Genomic DNA, 17,658 nt, shown 5'->3' on the forward strand with positions numbered 1-17,658 from the left:
ATGTACAAATATGCTGAAAATTTCCAAAATTAATTTTTCCTAGGACTAAAAATATGCAGTCTGATCCAAGATAAAAGGATATTGGCAAGAATATTTGTTAGCAATCAACTAAAAGGGAGTATAACAGTGCTTTTGGAAATATAGTTGCTAATAGAGAGGTTTCCCATAGGTTGAGCTGTTTTCTATAAAGACAACAATAATCTTAATCTTCATTCCAGAAACATATTTCTGAGATACATAAATAGAAATTTATATTAATGTTAATTTATAACTGGACAATGATTGCACTGTTTCAATGAAGTTAAAGGCATGTTAATCTGGCAATATATTGGTTTCGCCAAGCAAAATTTTTATAGCATAGGGGTACAGGGATGCCCTCTGTGAACTGCTGCTGGAAGCTTCCCCATGTCCAACAGAGCCTGTCCCAGATGGCTCCAGGAGGGACCTGCCACTGGCAAAGGCCAAGAGCTTCAGCAGTGGTGGTGGTACCTCTGGAATGACAGATTTAAGCACAGAAAACAGGTATTGCACAGGAGCAAATGCAGCCAGAAGAGAGAGAAGTATGAATGAGTGTGAGAAACAGCTCTGCAGACGCCCAGGTCAGTGAAGCTGAGGGCAGGGAGCTGCTCCAGTCCCAGGAGCTGAGATTCCCCTGCAGCCCCTGGTGCAGCCCCTGGTGGGGCAGCTGTGCCCCTTCATGGAGGCCCATGGGGAGCAGAGATGCACCTGCAGCCATGGAGGACCACAACAGAGCAGGGCGATGCCTGAAGAAAGCTGTCACCCCATGGTAAGACTGTGCTGGAGCAGTTTTGCTGTTAGGACATCTGACCCTGTGGGGTATCCATGATGGAGCAGCCTGTTCCTGCAGAATTACACCCTATGGAATTGTCCCAAGCTGGAGCAGTTTGTGAACAACTGCATCCTGTGGAAAGGACTGTCTGGACTGACTGGAGGAATCTGCAGACGACTGTCTTCCACAGGATGGACCCACACTGGAGCAGGGGAAGAGTGTGAGGAGTTCTCCCCCTGAGGAGGAAGCAAAGACAAGGTGTGATGAACCAACCACAGCCCCCATTTCCCTCCCTCTGAGCTGGCTGAGGGGGAGGACATAAAGAAAACAAGTTGAGCCTTGAAAGAAGGGAGGGGTGGGAAGGTGCTTTAGGTTTGGTTTTATTTCTCACTATCCTACTCTAATTTCATTGAATAAGTTAAATTTATGTCCCCAAGTCGAGTCAATTTTGCCTGTGACAGGCACTGGTGTGTGATCTCTCCCTGCCCTTATCTCAACTTGTGAGCTTTTTGTTGGATTTTCTCTGCCTGCCCAGCTGAAGAGGGCAGTGATGAAGTGGTTTTGGTGAGCACCTGGTGTCCATCCAGGGCCAGCCTGACACAGGCAGCTAGAGGAAAAAAAAATCTTCTGATTATTAAAAAAAAGATTTTTGAGTATGAATCTATTCAGGCTGTCTTTAAATTAGTAATGTCTTTGTTATGTGTATGCTGAATTTAGCTGTCATTAATTTAAACAAATTTATCTGGAACAGAACACAATTTAATCAGAATATTCTGGTTCCTCATTTTTCAATATCTATTTGGTTAATAGTTGCTGAGATTAATCATTAGTATAGTATTATCATGAATTACATAATCAAAGATTCTAACAAGACTGGCAGTGTTTATGAGAGTGTTAATAAGTCACATTGTGTGTCAAGTCTGACCTACCTGGATATACTACTTTTTGTTTAACTTTTTATAAAAGTGTAACATTTTACATTCATATTTTACATTTTTATAAAGGTTTTAAATTTTAATGAAATATAACAAGAAGAAATGGGCCAAATATGATCCTTAAGGTGACTCAGTTGTCTTGAGATAAATTTATTTTGGCTTCACTTATTTGTTCTTATTAATGTACCTTGTATTTACAGTTTAGCTCTCTTGTTTACCAAGGATTTTTTTTCTGTTTCCAAGTTCCTGCTGTTGTCAGGGGATTGATCTCACCAACAGATGAAATTTTCTTTTTTAATGGTAAATAGATGTGACATTTTACTTCGGGAGAGGCCTGAAACATTTTAAAGCTTTTGAACTCGTTTAAGTTGCTGAAAGCCCTCAGCTACCAATCAATGGGAGGTGAGAGTGACTAGCTGAAAGCAAAAGGCTCTTGGAAGGGTGTTTGTCCTGCTAGTCTGTATGTGTAAGTGGTTTAGTTTATGTCCCGTATCTCAGTCACCTAGTGAACAACTGGAGATTAATTGCAAGTGTCAAGGTCTTCAGTGAAAAATAGCTGATACAATCTCATTGTTTTCAGTTAAGTAGAACTGTACCTACTCAGTGATACCTTTCCCTATGCATTCCTTCCCCTTTTTAGAATACCTTTTGTGTCTTATCACTATCTATCATGTTTTCTAGATCTTATTCTGACCTTTAATTCTAATGCTGGATGCTATGCAACAGAGCCTTTAAAGGCTGCAGTAGTTTCAAAACCTCTTCACTGCCCAAGGACCATCTAGGAAAAACTCAAGAAAGCCTGTAGCAAAAAGCTTTGCTAGAAGGGAAAATAACCCAGCACTGTGAATTATCAGCATGCGGGTAGGCAATTGGAAAAACGAATTTGCAGGGTGGAGCAAATGCATCTTTGCACGCCTTCCTCAGTGACCCATACTGAGTCATCTGAATGTTGACTCCCGGTCCTACAAACAACCTGGATAGGAGTGGACATAAGCTAAGCACAAGGTCCTGCCTTTCAAGACCCTTTCCAAAAATAAAGTTCACTACTTATCTGTATTTGTTGTGTTCTAGTCTTTATGATAATTCTTTTGAAAGTACTTCGAAACTTGAGACCTTTAAGCTGAGTGCTTTTGACATGTCATCAATGGGCATGTTCCCATAAAATAAAACTTGTGGGAATAATTTAGTGTTAGTGACACTTTGTATTGGGTATATGTGTGGGGAGACTGATGTCTTTTAACTCTGAGTGCTCGATACACTTGGAATCACAGAATCATTTAGGTTGAAAAAGGACTTTAAGATCAAGTCCAATATTAAACCTAACACTGCCAAGTCCACCCCAAAAACTTGTCTCTAAATACCATATCTACATGTCTGCTAAGCACCATCAGGTCTGGTGACTCCCCTTCCCTGAGCAGCCTGTCCCTCACTCTGGCACCTGGTGGCAATTAAGACACTCAGAGATCCTCTGCCTGATTTCCAGTTGCTGTTCCACGAGTCTCCTTCAAGTCCTGTATCCTGTCTGCCAGTTCCATGCAGATGTCTCAGATACTGCTGAAGGATTCAAATGTCTCTGAATGTCCTTATTTAAACAAGTGAATTGAACTCTTCATGAACACTTGCTCTTCTGCCCTGGACTTTATAGTTGTGCTCTTTCAATAAATAATGGACAGGAATCGTGTACTTGTGATGTAATTTTCTCATGTCATCCTGAGAGGAGTCCAAAATAGGGAGGATTAATATCTGAAGGTATTTTTCTTTAGTGGTGGTAAGTGACAGACTCACACTCATAGTCACCTCAGCTCCAGCCATCTCCAGTACCCAACATGTTCATCAGGGCTGGTCACCCCAGGGTTCATAAATCACCACTAAAGAGAAATGGGCACTTTTGAGAAGGAATTGATTTTACCTACTTTTTATTGTCTAGATGACATGAAGCAATAAATCCCACCCTAGATCCTTAACTTTTGGAAACCTTGAAACTTATGTGAAATTAATCCTAGATATACTCTTAAGAGAAAAAACTTTTCTTCATTTGCACATACAACTCCCACTGGTTGAGCTCAGTGCAGAAAAAATGCAGATACAAGACCTCAGATTACAATGACTATAGAATATTCACATAATGACAGGTTAATAATACTATTATTGAATATAAATTCTGAAGATATAAATAGGATGCTTGTGTTGTATGGTCTGTGTTCCAGCTCTGTCTAGAGGGGTGAATTTCACCTTGTGGATGAAATCTTGATTATACAGCTCCACACAGCTATGGGATAAGAATTATATAATTAACAGTGAGTGGTCAAATCCCATCATGTAGCCATGGATGCACACCTGCCATGCAGTAATGGGAGTGAATTTCCTTTTAATATGCATGTATGGGCTAATGTGGACCACACTGTGATTTTTTTTCCTCTTTCCATTGGCAATGGGAAAAAGAGGAGTGGAAGAAAGTGAAGTCTTTATTACTATTTTTGCTAGCACTACTCTTCATCTGCCTTCTTAATTAGTCCTGCTGTGTGGTTGAGACTCCACATAGGCTGTCATGCTACAGGATAGACCTATATATTATAATATAGCAATTATATTATTTAACCTCACACTTTCCTGCATGAGTGACTGATTCTATCTCTCACGCTGCAAGTATTTGTATCTGGCAGATACATGGCTGCTGGTTTTTAGTGACTGAAACTTACATGTTTTGGTAGGGTTGGTCCACTCTCTTATCCAGTCCCTCCAGACACGAGTGGAATGAAAAAGGTGAAAGAGGAGCAGTAAATGAAATAAATATTCTTTATATCTTTTTTTACACCATATACTTTCAGGATTCAAGTTGCTGGTGGGTGGGGAAATTATTACAAAATAGAATTGACCTTTAGAACTTGAGGCTTTATTTCAAAAATTCAGAAGTTCCTGCCAGGATTATTTGGCATGGTTTTTGGGATATGTCCTTTGAGCTCTATCACTTCCAGTGGTCTCAAACATGCATGAGATAACTAAACACTAATTACTATTATTTCTTATTCTCATCTACTGCATTTTTTGCACTGAAATTACTAATTTATGGGTCAGCTTTTTCCATAAAGAGCAGAGATTTTCCTTTTTCTCCGGCAGTTTTCTTATATAGTTTCGGACTAATAGTGTCTCATACTCATGGTCTGGGTGCTGAACAAATCTCTGCCATGAACTTTGGTATTCAGCTTTTGACAGCATGAGAGGATCTTCATGATTGAGTAGACTGTAAACAGCCACTAAAGAATTATGCACATCAAGAATTCATAAAGCCATGCAATAAAGTTTATCAGAAAGTCATGGTTAACACTTTTTATCAAAACTGACTATATAAAGGTTTCAATGTGAGCAATATTCTTAGGGGATCAGTGAAGTGTTTAAGTGATTTCAGAAAGTCAGGTTCAGTCTGGCTGACTGTCACTCACATGTATCCATGTATGTTAGTACAGGATTTGTGTTTTTATTTTAAATTACTTTTCCCCTCTCTAATAGAAAGTAGGATATCATGTTTCATCTTCCTAAAACCCAAAGCGAGGGAAGAGAGCAAGCACCAGTTCATATACGTAGAAGCCATGCTCTGAGAGCATCTGCTTCAGATTATTATAAGTTTCTGTCTTTTTTCATTTCTCTTAAAACTATTCATTATTTTTCTGATTCTCCAGATTCCTCGGGATTACGTGTGAAGCTCTGTTTTATTGCATCTGTAACAGTGTACTGCAAAAGGGTGAGGGTTGTCAATTCAATGGTAAAAATCGTCTTGGGTTACAAGTATTCTTTCCTCATTCTGCTCTCAAATCTGAGCTTTCCTCTGTGCCTTTCAAGCTATTCAAGTTACACTGCTCTTTTATTTGGATGCATGCTCAACAAGCCATCCTTCTGCAAGAAACAAGATACTAATGTGGTTTAAATAGGAAATATTATCATATCAGAGATCTATACAGAAGTCTAAACAGCTAAATTGTGTTCTTATCATGTCATTGTATAAGCCTTATGCTTTGTCCATCTTTAGGTGTAAGAATGCATTGAATAATTTTTTAAATGAAGAAAGTAAATTTAAATACTATTGAAATGATGCCGTCTACTTATAGAAGTATAATTCAATATCAAACTTCACTGAACTTAGTTTAAATACCATTTTAAGTGAGAGAATGTGACTTTTAAAAGCATTTAAATGCTTGCCATTATACTCTCACCTTTCTCAAATAGTCTAAATAAGATGTCTGATTTTATTTGCTTTACTCTCTTCAGCTTAAATAGTTTTTTTAACTCAATCTTTCAGTTTAGAATGTTCTTTAAAAATAAGTCTTTCATTTTAATATTATCATAAACTATTTCAGTTTGCTCCAGACTGACCTCATGTTAATGTTTCAGTTCATGTAAAAATTCAAACTTTTGGCTTGATTCTGAATAAAAATGACAGTTTTTCCACTTTGAAAAAGTACATTGACACTGCAAATTTATTTTTTCATCCCACTCCTTTTTTTGTGTTTGTTGTGATTAAAGGATTGCCACGTGTTCGGTAGGTTTCTGCTTCCATACTGTTTCCTACTATCAATTAGTCCAGAATGACTGGCAGGCATTAAGCATATATCTAGTGGGTATTTGAAATCATGTGAGGAGAAATTTATCCCATCCCTGTAGGAACTAGAAAATGTCAAGTCTCCTACTGCCTTCCATGAAGGTGAGGAAGAAACCTGTGGTATGACAGAGCTGAATGTGGCCAGGGAATTTGGTTTCTGTTCACTCTTTGACAGAATTCAAGGTTGTGGAGTACACCCAGCTTTTCTAGGCAGAGGCAATCTGAGAAGGCAATGGATCTGAAGGATCCTGAGAAGGCAAAAGGAAATGTTGTGGATCCAGGGCAGTCAATGACAGGCAGAAAGGGGCTGTGTAAATTTACAGAGCAGTATGGTATCCATAGCAAGGAATTATCTGAAAATTTCCCAAAGTACATCTGTTTTTGTGACCTTGTGCTAAATCACAGGGTCTGAGACTCTTGGTACAGACACTGACAGACATTAGTAGGGAATTCAGAGCCATGTGGAGGGTTCAACTGCAGCCCTTTACACCAGGTGAGTGTTTTATCCACCAGACATCCATGCAATGTGTTTGGCGACTCATTCCCTCATTTCACCCACAAAGTAGTCAGACAATTCCTCTTCCATGCCTTCAGTATCTCCACCTGAGCAGCATCTTTCAGGCACTGGCATTTAAACATGAAAATCACTTGAAAGGAACTGTATTTTGTATCTTTATCATTTCAATGGGCTTTTTCCAAAGAGAGGAATGAACTCCTTTATATGGATCATAAGGATGAAAAATACACAAAGTGTTTTTGTGTGCATATATGTGTGTGTGGGTAGCTACAGAGGACTGAAAAGTAAATGAATATGTATGCAAGACTAGGGTGACATCTGATTGAAATCAATTCCAAGTGAGCAGTGCGCTGTTCCATATCATGGGTTACTGATGCACACTCTCGTCCATGGGCAGAACATTCTGTTCATACAAGTCCCATTTGCTGTGTGTATCTATCAGCTGATCATCCAGCAGAGACTGCTATATAAATTGCTGATTTCTTTTGCTGGCCAGTGGGCCTTAACAACCTCAGGATAGAAAGCGCTCTGTATTTTGTGCTGTAATTTTATATACAGGAGACACATATTAACAAGAATCATTTCACTTCCTCTCTGTGAGATTACATGCAGTTGTCACTGGCACAAAAAAAAAAAAATTTGCTTCAGGGGCCTGATCCTGAAAATGTGAACTTTTCCTGAGATGAATTCAGTGCTTGTGATTCCCTTTAGCTCCAGCATTTCTAAAAGTCAGCTGTAGTGCTGCGAAGAACACTGAGCTTTGCTTTCCAAACCTGAAAAGGACAGACTTATTTACTAGATCCCTAGAAATGAATGATAATACTTAATATGATATCCATTCCAACTGCTGAGAAAATTTAGGTAGGCAGAATAAATTTTCTCAAATTGGAATTTGGCCAGGACACTGGGGATATACTGTTGTTACATGGGCAATGACATTTTTCATGCCACCTGAAGACAAGAGTCCTTTGTAATAGCTACTCACATACATTTTTTTTTAAAAACTGTTTTTGAAAACACTCCTCAGTAGTGTCCCAGTTGAAAAAAACCCAAGAACCCACAAGATCAAAATTAAAAACAAAACCAACCCCCCAAATATTGGAGATTTATAATTTGTCATCTTAATTATGTATATACAGTCCTTCCCTAGTGCTCAGCTGGTGTTGTGTTCCTTACCCTATTGTAAGAGACTAGTTATGAAGTAGTTCTAAACATGGAATTTTATTTGTGAGAAATCATGGTGTTTCCATGTTTTCTCTTCTGAAATAAAATAAGACAACATATAGAGCCTTCTAATTGAATGAGAAGCTCAGAGCAAAAAGTTTCCCAGGCATCTGGATCAAAGCAAAAAATATGATCAAGGCTATCGAATCAGAAGTAGGCATTTTGGTTTCTTGATAAAAATTGAATATTTTGTTCAGACTGTTCTCTGTGTCTGCCTGAATCTGCTGAGCCATTTGAGAATACAAACCAAGTCGCTCACACTTCCATTTTTTGTCCAGGTTCTGTGTTAGTGCTGAGCAACATTTCTGAGAATCATTTTCATTTTTGCCTGTTGGCACAAGAAAACTAACTTGGGTTGGCTTAGCCACAGCCTATGAGCTCCAGATCTCTCCCCTCCATCCTGTCATGGCTCCTGTTTTACCTTAGGAGCAGAAAAGAATTCCTGTTTTTACAATGATCTTTTTTATAATGGTAACACTTCCATCCTTTCTTTCATGGTATTTTTGGACACTGAGAGCACAACAGAGCCTTTTCAGAGTACAAGGAGTTGGTCAGCCACCTATATTGGTAGAACAAAGATAAAAAGGACTGAATACATCAATGTTCTTCAATGTTTCAGTATTCAATATATTGATGTCTCCTTAAAAAGGGATGTGAGCCAAAAAAACCCAAACCCAACCATAATGAATTTCAGTTCTAGCTGCAAAAACAATTGGACAGCTATGATGAATCATCTCCTATAAAAAGAGAAAAATACTGTAACTTTTTATTGTTTCCAGAACAGACACAGCACTGCTACTCTGAAAAATCTGTGAGCTGGAGAGGTATTTTGGGGGGGGTATTGACATGTAAATAAATCTACTGATATTTTCCTCTGCTCTGGACTTCCCAACAGTGGAATTGCTATGTAAAAGAGCTCTTCAAGCAGAAAAAAGAAAAAAAAAAATCCCAGATTGGTATGTTTCAAGCTGCTGAGTTTATTCAGGATGGAGCCAGGTCTAAGGAGACCAAGCCCTGCAGCCTTGTGTCCAACCTGCTTGAAGAGAACAATCTGTATGTCCTTTTTTCTCATGAAAGCTGCCTGATTAGTGCTCTGGGCAAAGCCTGCAGCTGGAATTGCTCTGCAGTGTCTCAGGGTTTGAGTACAGCACAGATCTTAGGGCTGAAGGGATGTGAGATCTGACTGATATCTTGGGTCCACCTCTGCTGTCCTTGGATCTTGGTGATGCTGCTGTGGAAATCAGATAAGGCTGGATAATCTAATCAGCAGAAAGTCACAAAGTGGGAAGGCGTGTGGGTAACCCTTAGATATTCTTTTTTGTGAGTCTGGACACAGGGACTAATGATGGGACAATAAATCTCTGTTTAGTCTCCCAATATTTCTTAACCTCTTCTGAGAGGACAAGATTGATTTTTATTGCTATTTCAGATGCATGAAATTCAGAAGCAACTCCAGTAAATCCAAACACATAAGCTTTCAGGCACTGAAGTCAGTATAAAACTGGTTAAAAGAAGAAAATACAAAATCTGTAACTCTATACTGTGCTTACAAGCCATAAATATACAGATTTACTTCTTTTTGACAAGGTAGTGCTAATGCAAAGAGATGATATTGAAGTTTTCATCTAAATTTCACTTTTATGTAAGCAGTTAACTTATATAAGCTTATCAACCTGACTTCCTCTGGACTACTTGAACAGTGGAATTAACTCCTGTAAAAATTTTTGATATTAGTTACTATAGTGAACACACTTGAAACTGTTAAAAATTTACTGAGAAAAAGTAAGTTTAACAGACCTTCTCATTTGAAATCTTCAGGTGAAAAAGTCTGTATTTTTGCCATATTGAATTTGTATTTCATTGGACTTTCAAAAAAGTTATACATTGTCCCAAAAGGAAAATAGAAGAATGTTAGTCTTGTAGGAATACTATATTTTTGTATATCATAATCAGGTGGGAAAAAAAGTTTTGGTCTCTGAAATTCACAATTCTCCATCATTTTTATGAATACATATTTTAATAATGCTGGAGAGATCCTGTACTGGTTGGAAGCTCAGTGTAGATATGCAGCGATCCTCCTATGACAGCTTAGCACCCTTATGCACATATCAATACTAACACTAAGTACTAAACCATCCAATTACTCTATTTAAAGTATCTCAGTAAACAAATGGGAATTCTGGAATTAGAAACTCTAGAAAAACTAGTTCCCAAATGTTTTTGCATGCTTTTTATGTGTGTGTGTATGCAGACATGAATGTAAGTTCTTACACTGAAGATAGCTAAAAGATACAGGTACATGAATCTAAGCAGAAAAAAATCTCATGAGTGGAGCATCACCTGCCACATTAACAAGTTCAGTCTGCCATTTCTTTGTTTCCGAACAGATTATTAAATATCTTGTCAAACAAAGACAGATGAATTTTTTTTGAATGCCTAATTACTTGGAAAGGAGGGTGATAAACAGGGAGTTGAAGTGCAAGTGGAAGGAACTTCTGAGGGCTCATAAATTTAAGAAAAATAGAACCCTAAACAACTTCACTCTCAAATTTCTGTGTCTCTTACTAACATTTTGAAATTGTGAAATAACCACAGAAATGAAAAAAAAAAGGTAACAAGAAGCATTCATTCTACATACTACTCACTTCTGAACCACAGAGCCACCCTTGAATTTGATGTGCAACAATGGATGGATGAGCAAATATATTTTTAGTACTAAAGGGACCCATTTTCCTCCATAGTTGTCATATAAAGCTTATTCTATATATTTTTGTTCCAACATTCACTAAGAATTCAATTGTTCAAGAAATATTTAAAATAAAATTAAATATTCATTTATTTGCAATTTTAGCCAAACAAGTGGTTATCTACACACTGTATTTAGTACCTAGCAATGCATGCAGTAAATAAATATAAGAAAATCAGTTAAATCCTGGTAAAATAAAATTTTATAGTGTCTTCTACTTATGGAGTAAGTCAGTTTTTTAAAGGTTTAAAAGAGTCTATTTTGCTGTTGAGATCACCTGCTCAATATTGACCTTGCTTTTTCTTTGGAGTAGCAGCAAATCAAAATGACTGTAAAATATTACGAATTACTTAAGATTGAACATCATTTTTGTCTTTGACTACTCATCATGAGGTCAGCCTCTCTTCTACTGTTCAGCATGTTGCTTGAAGATTTATTTTATTTATATCTTCATTGAAAAAATTTGTCTTGTTGACACAGCAGTACTTCCTTAAATGAAGATCAAGCTATTTTCAATGTATTTTCTCAGGTTATTTTTAGTTGTGAAAAATACCTCTCTTCAGCTGAGAAAAAGTTACCCTGCAAGGTAATAAAGAGAATAAAAATGTATACTGATAAGTCCTTGTGTGGGTAATAGGCTACAAAAATGCAGGTATTGCTCCTGTGAGTGAAAAAGAACCTGCACTTAGCAACCTGCTCAAGTCAGGAGACTTATTGAGTGTTGCACTAAGTTATGATTTGGAAAGGCATTGATCAGACTCAGTGCTAATTCTTTCACCATGCTTTATGGGAGTAGGATAAGTTCTCTTCCCATTGAGCTGATGGTAGCTCTGCCATTGATTTCATTTGGAGTAATAGCATCAGTCCAAGTGTCTGTTGCAGGACAATAAAGTACAGTTTATTTAAGTGCATGAGAGGATTTTACGAGACAGCAAAGCACATGGGCTACAGAGAGTAGAAGCAGCAAATAAACCAGACAAGTAAGACAAACATTCCAGCTTTGTTCTTTGTAATCCACCAGTTTTCTGTATCTGTTGTTTACAAATCCCAGTTTTTTTAATCTCTTCCCTTGTTAACTGCCCACATTTCTATATTCAGTCCATATTCCTTGTCTAAACACAGCTTTTCTTCCTAAATAAATTTGTCATGTTTTTACTCTCAGAAGTTTGATCTTTTGTTTCTTTCCTTTTTCTTTTTTGCCTATTGGGTTGTTCCACTTTCTACCTCATCAGGTCATACTACCCGATTTTTTGAAAGAAGGGCTCCCTTACAGCAGTGCTCCTTCTGAGCTTGTCCTCATTTTTGAAAAGGGAAAAAAGAAAGATCAGGAAGACCTTGGGAGATATAGGTGGGTCTTCCCTAACAAGACTTGCCCAACAAGATCATTGAGAAGATCCTCCTGTAATTTATGCTAAGGCACAGGATCTAATACAACAGAGCTACAGTGTTGGCATATAAGGAAAGAGTAAATGACTTTACCTACCTCAGCTACGTTGAATAGCTTTGAAATTCTCCCCCCCTGCCCCCCCCCCACCAATTTTTGGACAATGCTGGAAAAATAGAAGCAAGAAAATAATCAATAAAAAACCCCAGTAACAATAATTAAATAAAAACCCATCTTGCAGAGCTTTCAGTTGCAAGGAAACAAAGAAATGCAGTACAGCAGATTTTGAGTTCTCTGATGGTATCGTAGATATTAGAAATGAATACTGACATGTAAGAAATGTGTAATACTTCTCCCCCCATCAAGTTTAGGTCACCAAATCTCCAATTAGCATTTGAGTGTTTCCTAGTCTTTGCAAAATTCTGAGAAACAATTGTAGTAACACAAAATATTTTCTTGCTCTTGATGAAATAACAATCCATTTCCTAGGGAGGTTGGATTTTTCATGGTCACTTCTCACAAGAAGAGAACGGAAACTTTGTTACAGAGAGCAAATTTCCCCTTTTTTCCCCTAGTTTTAATTCCTATTATATCCTTTCCTACAGCCTTCTGGGGCTTGGTTTGGTTGCTAGTTTTCTTTAATTGTTGTACTTATTGTGATTAATTCAGGCAATTCTTTAGAATTTATGTTCCTAATCAAGTTATGCATTTTAATTCATTTACCATTCTTGTTTTAATTTATACCCACCTAATCTCTTTTTCAAATATGCATTTTTTTTTGTTCTGAAAAATGTCTGAATGATGATTTTTTTGCATTTATGAAAAGCATAAAATGTTACTCCAATTAAAAATGAACAGAAACTCCTGAAAATCCAGGAAAGGGTCAATGTTAACATTAATTCATTTTTAAAGAGTTTTTTATATATTTACTCATAAATATTTTTCCACAGTGATAAGATAGAATAGTAAGAAAGAAAGAAAATAAAATCCTCAAATTATCTCATGGCGAGCTTTCAGTGTCAGATTGAAAGTGATAGAAACATAATGGGAACAATACTGGGTGGCATTGGTGGAAATATGAACAGATATGGATAATTAATTGTATTAGCAGTAACAAAATTACTTTCAGCCTACTTTGTTATTGCAAAAATGGCCCAACATTTATGTTTTTCTCTTTTCCTGAAAACTTTAAATTATATTCAGTAGAAGATATTAAGAAAGCTATAGATCATTAAGCTGTTTTGCCTTTGTTGATGGTGAGATCACAGCAGAACTCACTCTGAAAATATCTGAGTCAAAATTATTAAATAATTTGATGACATCATGTGGGTTACTTCAAATCCTAGAAGTAGAGAACTGTGACTAAAATAATGGTACTATTACAACAGACTAATTTTAATATGTCTCATTTATATATCAGTGGTAGGAATTTTAAAAGAAAAGTTCTGAGAGAGTACATGTATTAGTTTTAAGGAGAAGCATTTGAACTAGAACATCTTTATTACATTAAATCAGTCCTCTGATTCAGAAATCATCACCACCTACAAATGGTTTTGCCAAAACAATTTTTTACTCTACCCACAATTTTGGACAAAGACTTTGAGAACATCACAGCTCCACACAGCTCCATCTTGTTCTGTTTTAATAAGGTGTCAATTATTACTTCTGTGAGGCTGCTTGCAGCAATTTAGGAGAAGTTCCCTGAAAAGCTCTGGGACAATGGTCCTCACACAGGGTACATACCCAGTGATACCCTCCACCACATTTCACCCCCAGGACATTATTAACATATACAGGGGGCTGGTGGATTGAACAAAGTGTGCTGACACAAATCAGTGTGCTCTAATCTTCCCTGCAGAGTAGCAAAGAGGGCCATGAACAATTCTACCTCAGTGTCTTGATGAGTTTATTAAGTTCTTTTTCTACAGCTGTAAAATTATTCAAAGGAACCATGAGATATCATCACCACAGAAGAAAATAATTTGAATGCATGCAATGGTGGATATTGCTTATGTTATGTGCCAATGAAACTATGTCCTTCTTGTATTAGAGAGCCTGCTTGAAGCAACTGCCCAAAGATGAATCAAGGTAAGGCAGAAACGAAATTAGTGTGAAGGATGAAATACTGCAAAGGACTAAAAATATTTACAATGTCCTTCCATATAGGGAGTCTTATTTTTTTTCTCAAAACCACTCTTAACCTTGAGGCCATCCTTTTTTGTTTTTGGTTTCTGTTGTCTTTATATAGCATCCAGCCAAATGGTTTTGCCTCAGCTACAGTAATTATTAGAGAATTGCAGTGCTGGTAGTTGTGCAAAGGGTGATGCTATTGAGAATTGCAGCTAGATTGAGACGTGGCAGTCCTGCTAAGGAGCAAGGAAGAACAAGAGCATGTCAAGCAACTGCTTCATTCTAGCCAGTGACTTTACTTAATCTCAATCAAGATCAACTCCAAAGGTTTCAGAACAGGAGTTTCCATGTACCTGTAAAATAAAAATGGTGGAAGAAAAGGTAAGTTTTCCTAACTTTTAAACTACTAATGAATAATAATATCCAAGACTGTAATATGGCAGAGGAAGGTTATGTGGCAATTCTTGGACTGAAATTTAAACCGCCCATAATTTGAAAATCCTTCCATGTAATGCTTCCATACTGGGACTGATTTAAAACAAACTTGACACTAACAGTGTTGAAGCTAAGGCTGAGTTGGTTTCAATAGATTTAAAAAATATTTCTTAGATTATGTTCATGCAAAAATACTTTAAATTTTCTTTATGAATCATTCCACTAGTTTAAAACTAAAAGAACTTGTCAATATTTATGATATTCATACATATGATGAGGAATTCTTTTAACTGTTATTGTCCATTTTGAAAATAAAAACAAAATCAAGCCTAGAAATACTGCAAATTGTTTTTCTTATTATGTGACTTCTTCTCTTCAATATATTCTAGTTCTTTCTTTATTATATTTAAGGCAGAAGCAATAAAAAGCAATTGTTTTCATGAAAGCTGTGACTTATATACATTTCTTCAGAACTGTATTCATGAGAATAATGCCCAGGAGATGGTTTAAAAGCTATATAATTTCAAGAAACACACACCTTCAGTTTGTCTTGAATTCTGTACATTTTGCAGACATTTACTTGATTTAACTCCACTGCTAATACACTTAAATGAGGTGTGTGTATGTGTGTGCATGTGTGTGTGTGTGTAACATTTGCTGCTAATGAACAGAGACTTTTCTACTGCAACACTTGATTATAGAGAGCAATTACACAAAGAGCATGTCAAATATTTTATACTTTTAGTGTGAAGATACAGTAAATCAAAAGGAAAAGATCTTCCCCATCTTGGGTTCTGAACAGATATTTCGAGAGATTCCCAAAAAAGATAAATGGAACAATAATGAAGAAAGAAGTGGAAAATAAGATTTGAAGGTAAGAATGTTATCTTTTTGTATATGGGACAAGGAACCACCTTTTCTCCAGATAAATCAGCAGCACCTTACAAGCTATGAGCCTTTTGAAGAATCTATGAATCCAGACACATCTGATATAATTTTAGAAATCTTGTAAATATTTGACTCCCACTGATTTTAGTTGGAGCAGATGGCTGAATTTCTTTTGAGAATTCTGCACATTGCATAGCAGAGTTTCAAATGATTTTTCTTCAAATAATAAAATTATGTTAGTCGGTCGTATATGTATACATATATATATATATATATATATATATATACACACACACATTCATCTTTTCAGAGCTGGGGGCCAAAAGTCTAATGTACAGTACATTTAACTAAGTGAAAGAAACATACAATTTGCATTGAAATTCGATATAAGCACATTTGATCCATAGTTCTTAGTAGAACAGTTGAGAGTTTTTTCTTTATTACTTTACATTACTTTATTAGTTGATCAGACAGAAAATAAACTGGAAACAACATATTTTTTATCTAACAAATACAAGTTTTAACACACATTATGAAAAATTAGTTGAAATGTCATAACACTTTGTTATAAATATTTACAGAGTCTTTAGTTCTGGCCAGATCCTATTTGGTCAAGTTTGGAAATAAATAGCATTAAGAATTGGATTTATCTCAGTACATGCAAACACCTACAATATTGAAAACTGTGCTCGAGTGAGTATCCATATGCTGCTTTTGAGAGACATGGACAAAATCTCTTACTAGAACTGAAGACATAATTAATTTAATCCTGAATGGGCATATAAAAAAGACTGCAGAATATTTCTGCCTATGTCTTTCCACTGACTAAAAAAGGACATCCATATGATGAGGGTAGAAAAAGGGTTAGGAAAGATAACTGACAGCGTCCTCTGACAGGAGTGGGCTACATATCCTTAAAATCAATCTGACATGCCTAATTAGCAATGCTTCATGGAAGCTCTCATTTTACCATTTATTTGCCTGCTTGGTATGTGCCACTTCCATAATAAAGCTGGACTGGACTGTTTGATTTTCAGTAATTTGCATATAGAAATACCTTGGAACAAAGTTTCTGGTAATGTGGGACAGAATTCAGTTTATTAATTTTTATTTTTTAGGAATATAGGAGAATTTAGGAATAAAGAGACTTTATTATGGCATTGTGTTTCAGAGATTTCTTTTATAAAAGCAGACACTAGTATTTGGGCCTAAAGTATTGTCTTTAGTATTTTCTCTATTAACTTAAAGAATACCTTTGCCAGGCAAGAAAAATCACTTACTTCCAGATGCCAGTCAATTGCTTCAAGAACTGCTGGAGAGTTTCACTTCTGAAGAATTAACTTTTTGGCTCTCAAAAATGACAAATTGCCTAGCATGTAACTTGAAAGATCATGTGGGAAAGTGAAATTTAGCACTATTTAAGACATCCTGCCTGGAGAGAATTGATTTTTTCATTGCTTGTAGAAACTGAACTGAACACCAGGTTCATGTTCCAGGTTGAGCATTCACCATATACTCTGTTATTTGCTCTAAGAGTAGCATCAGAGAGAGTCCCACTGGAGGTTGAAGATACGGTTGTGCAGGGATGAGCTCTGCATTTCCATTCTACAAACTTTCCAGAATTAGATAAGAAAAGGATGGCCTTTTTACATAATTCCTCTGGAGTTCCTGATGGCATTCATGAAGGGAAATGAATCTGACCATGCTCATCAGAGCCAACCAAGATCATCTCAGGTTTTTGCAGGCACTTCCTATAGTGTTGATGGCTATTCCAAAACCAATCACAGGAGTAACCATGAAATCAAAAATACTAAATAGCTAGTTTAGCTAATCACAAAATTTTCTAGCATAAATATTGTCTACAAAGTAAAAAGTTAAATACTGAACCTTGGAAAAGCAATTCAAGCACTTAAAAATGTCTCAGAATTTAAAAATTGGCAATTCAGTTTAAAAATGTCCATTTGACATATTTTTGACTATACAGCAGCACTCTCTGAAACATGAACATTATAGAT

Source organism: Molothrus aeneus, chromosome 3 (genome assembly GCF_037042795.1).
Source record: "Molothrus aeneus isolate 106 chromosome 3, BPBGC_Maene_1.0, whole genome shotgun sequence".
NCBI classification, from domain to species: Eukaryota; Metazoa; Chordata; class Aves; order Passeriformes; family Icteridae; genus Molothrus; species Molothrus aeneus.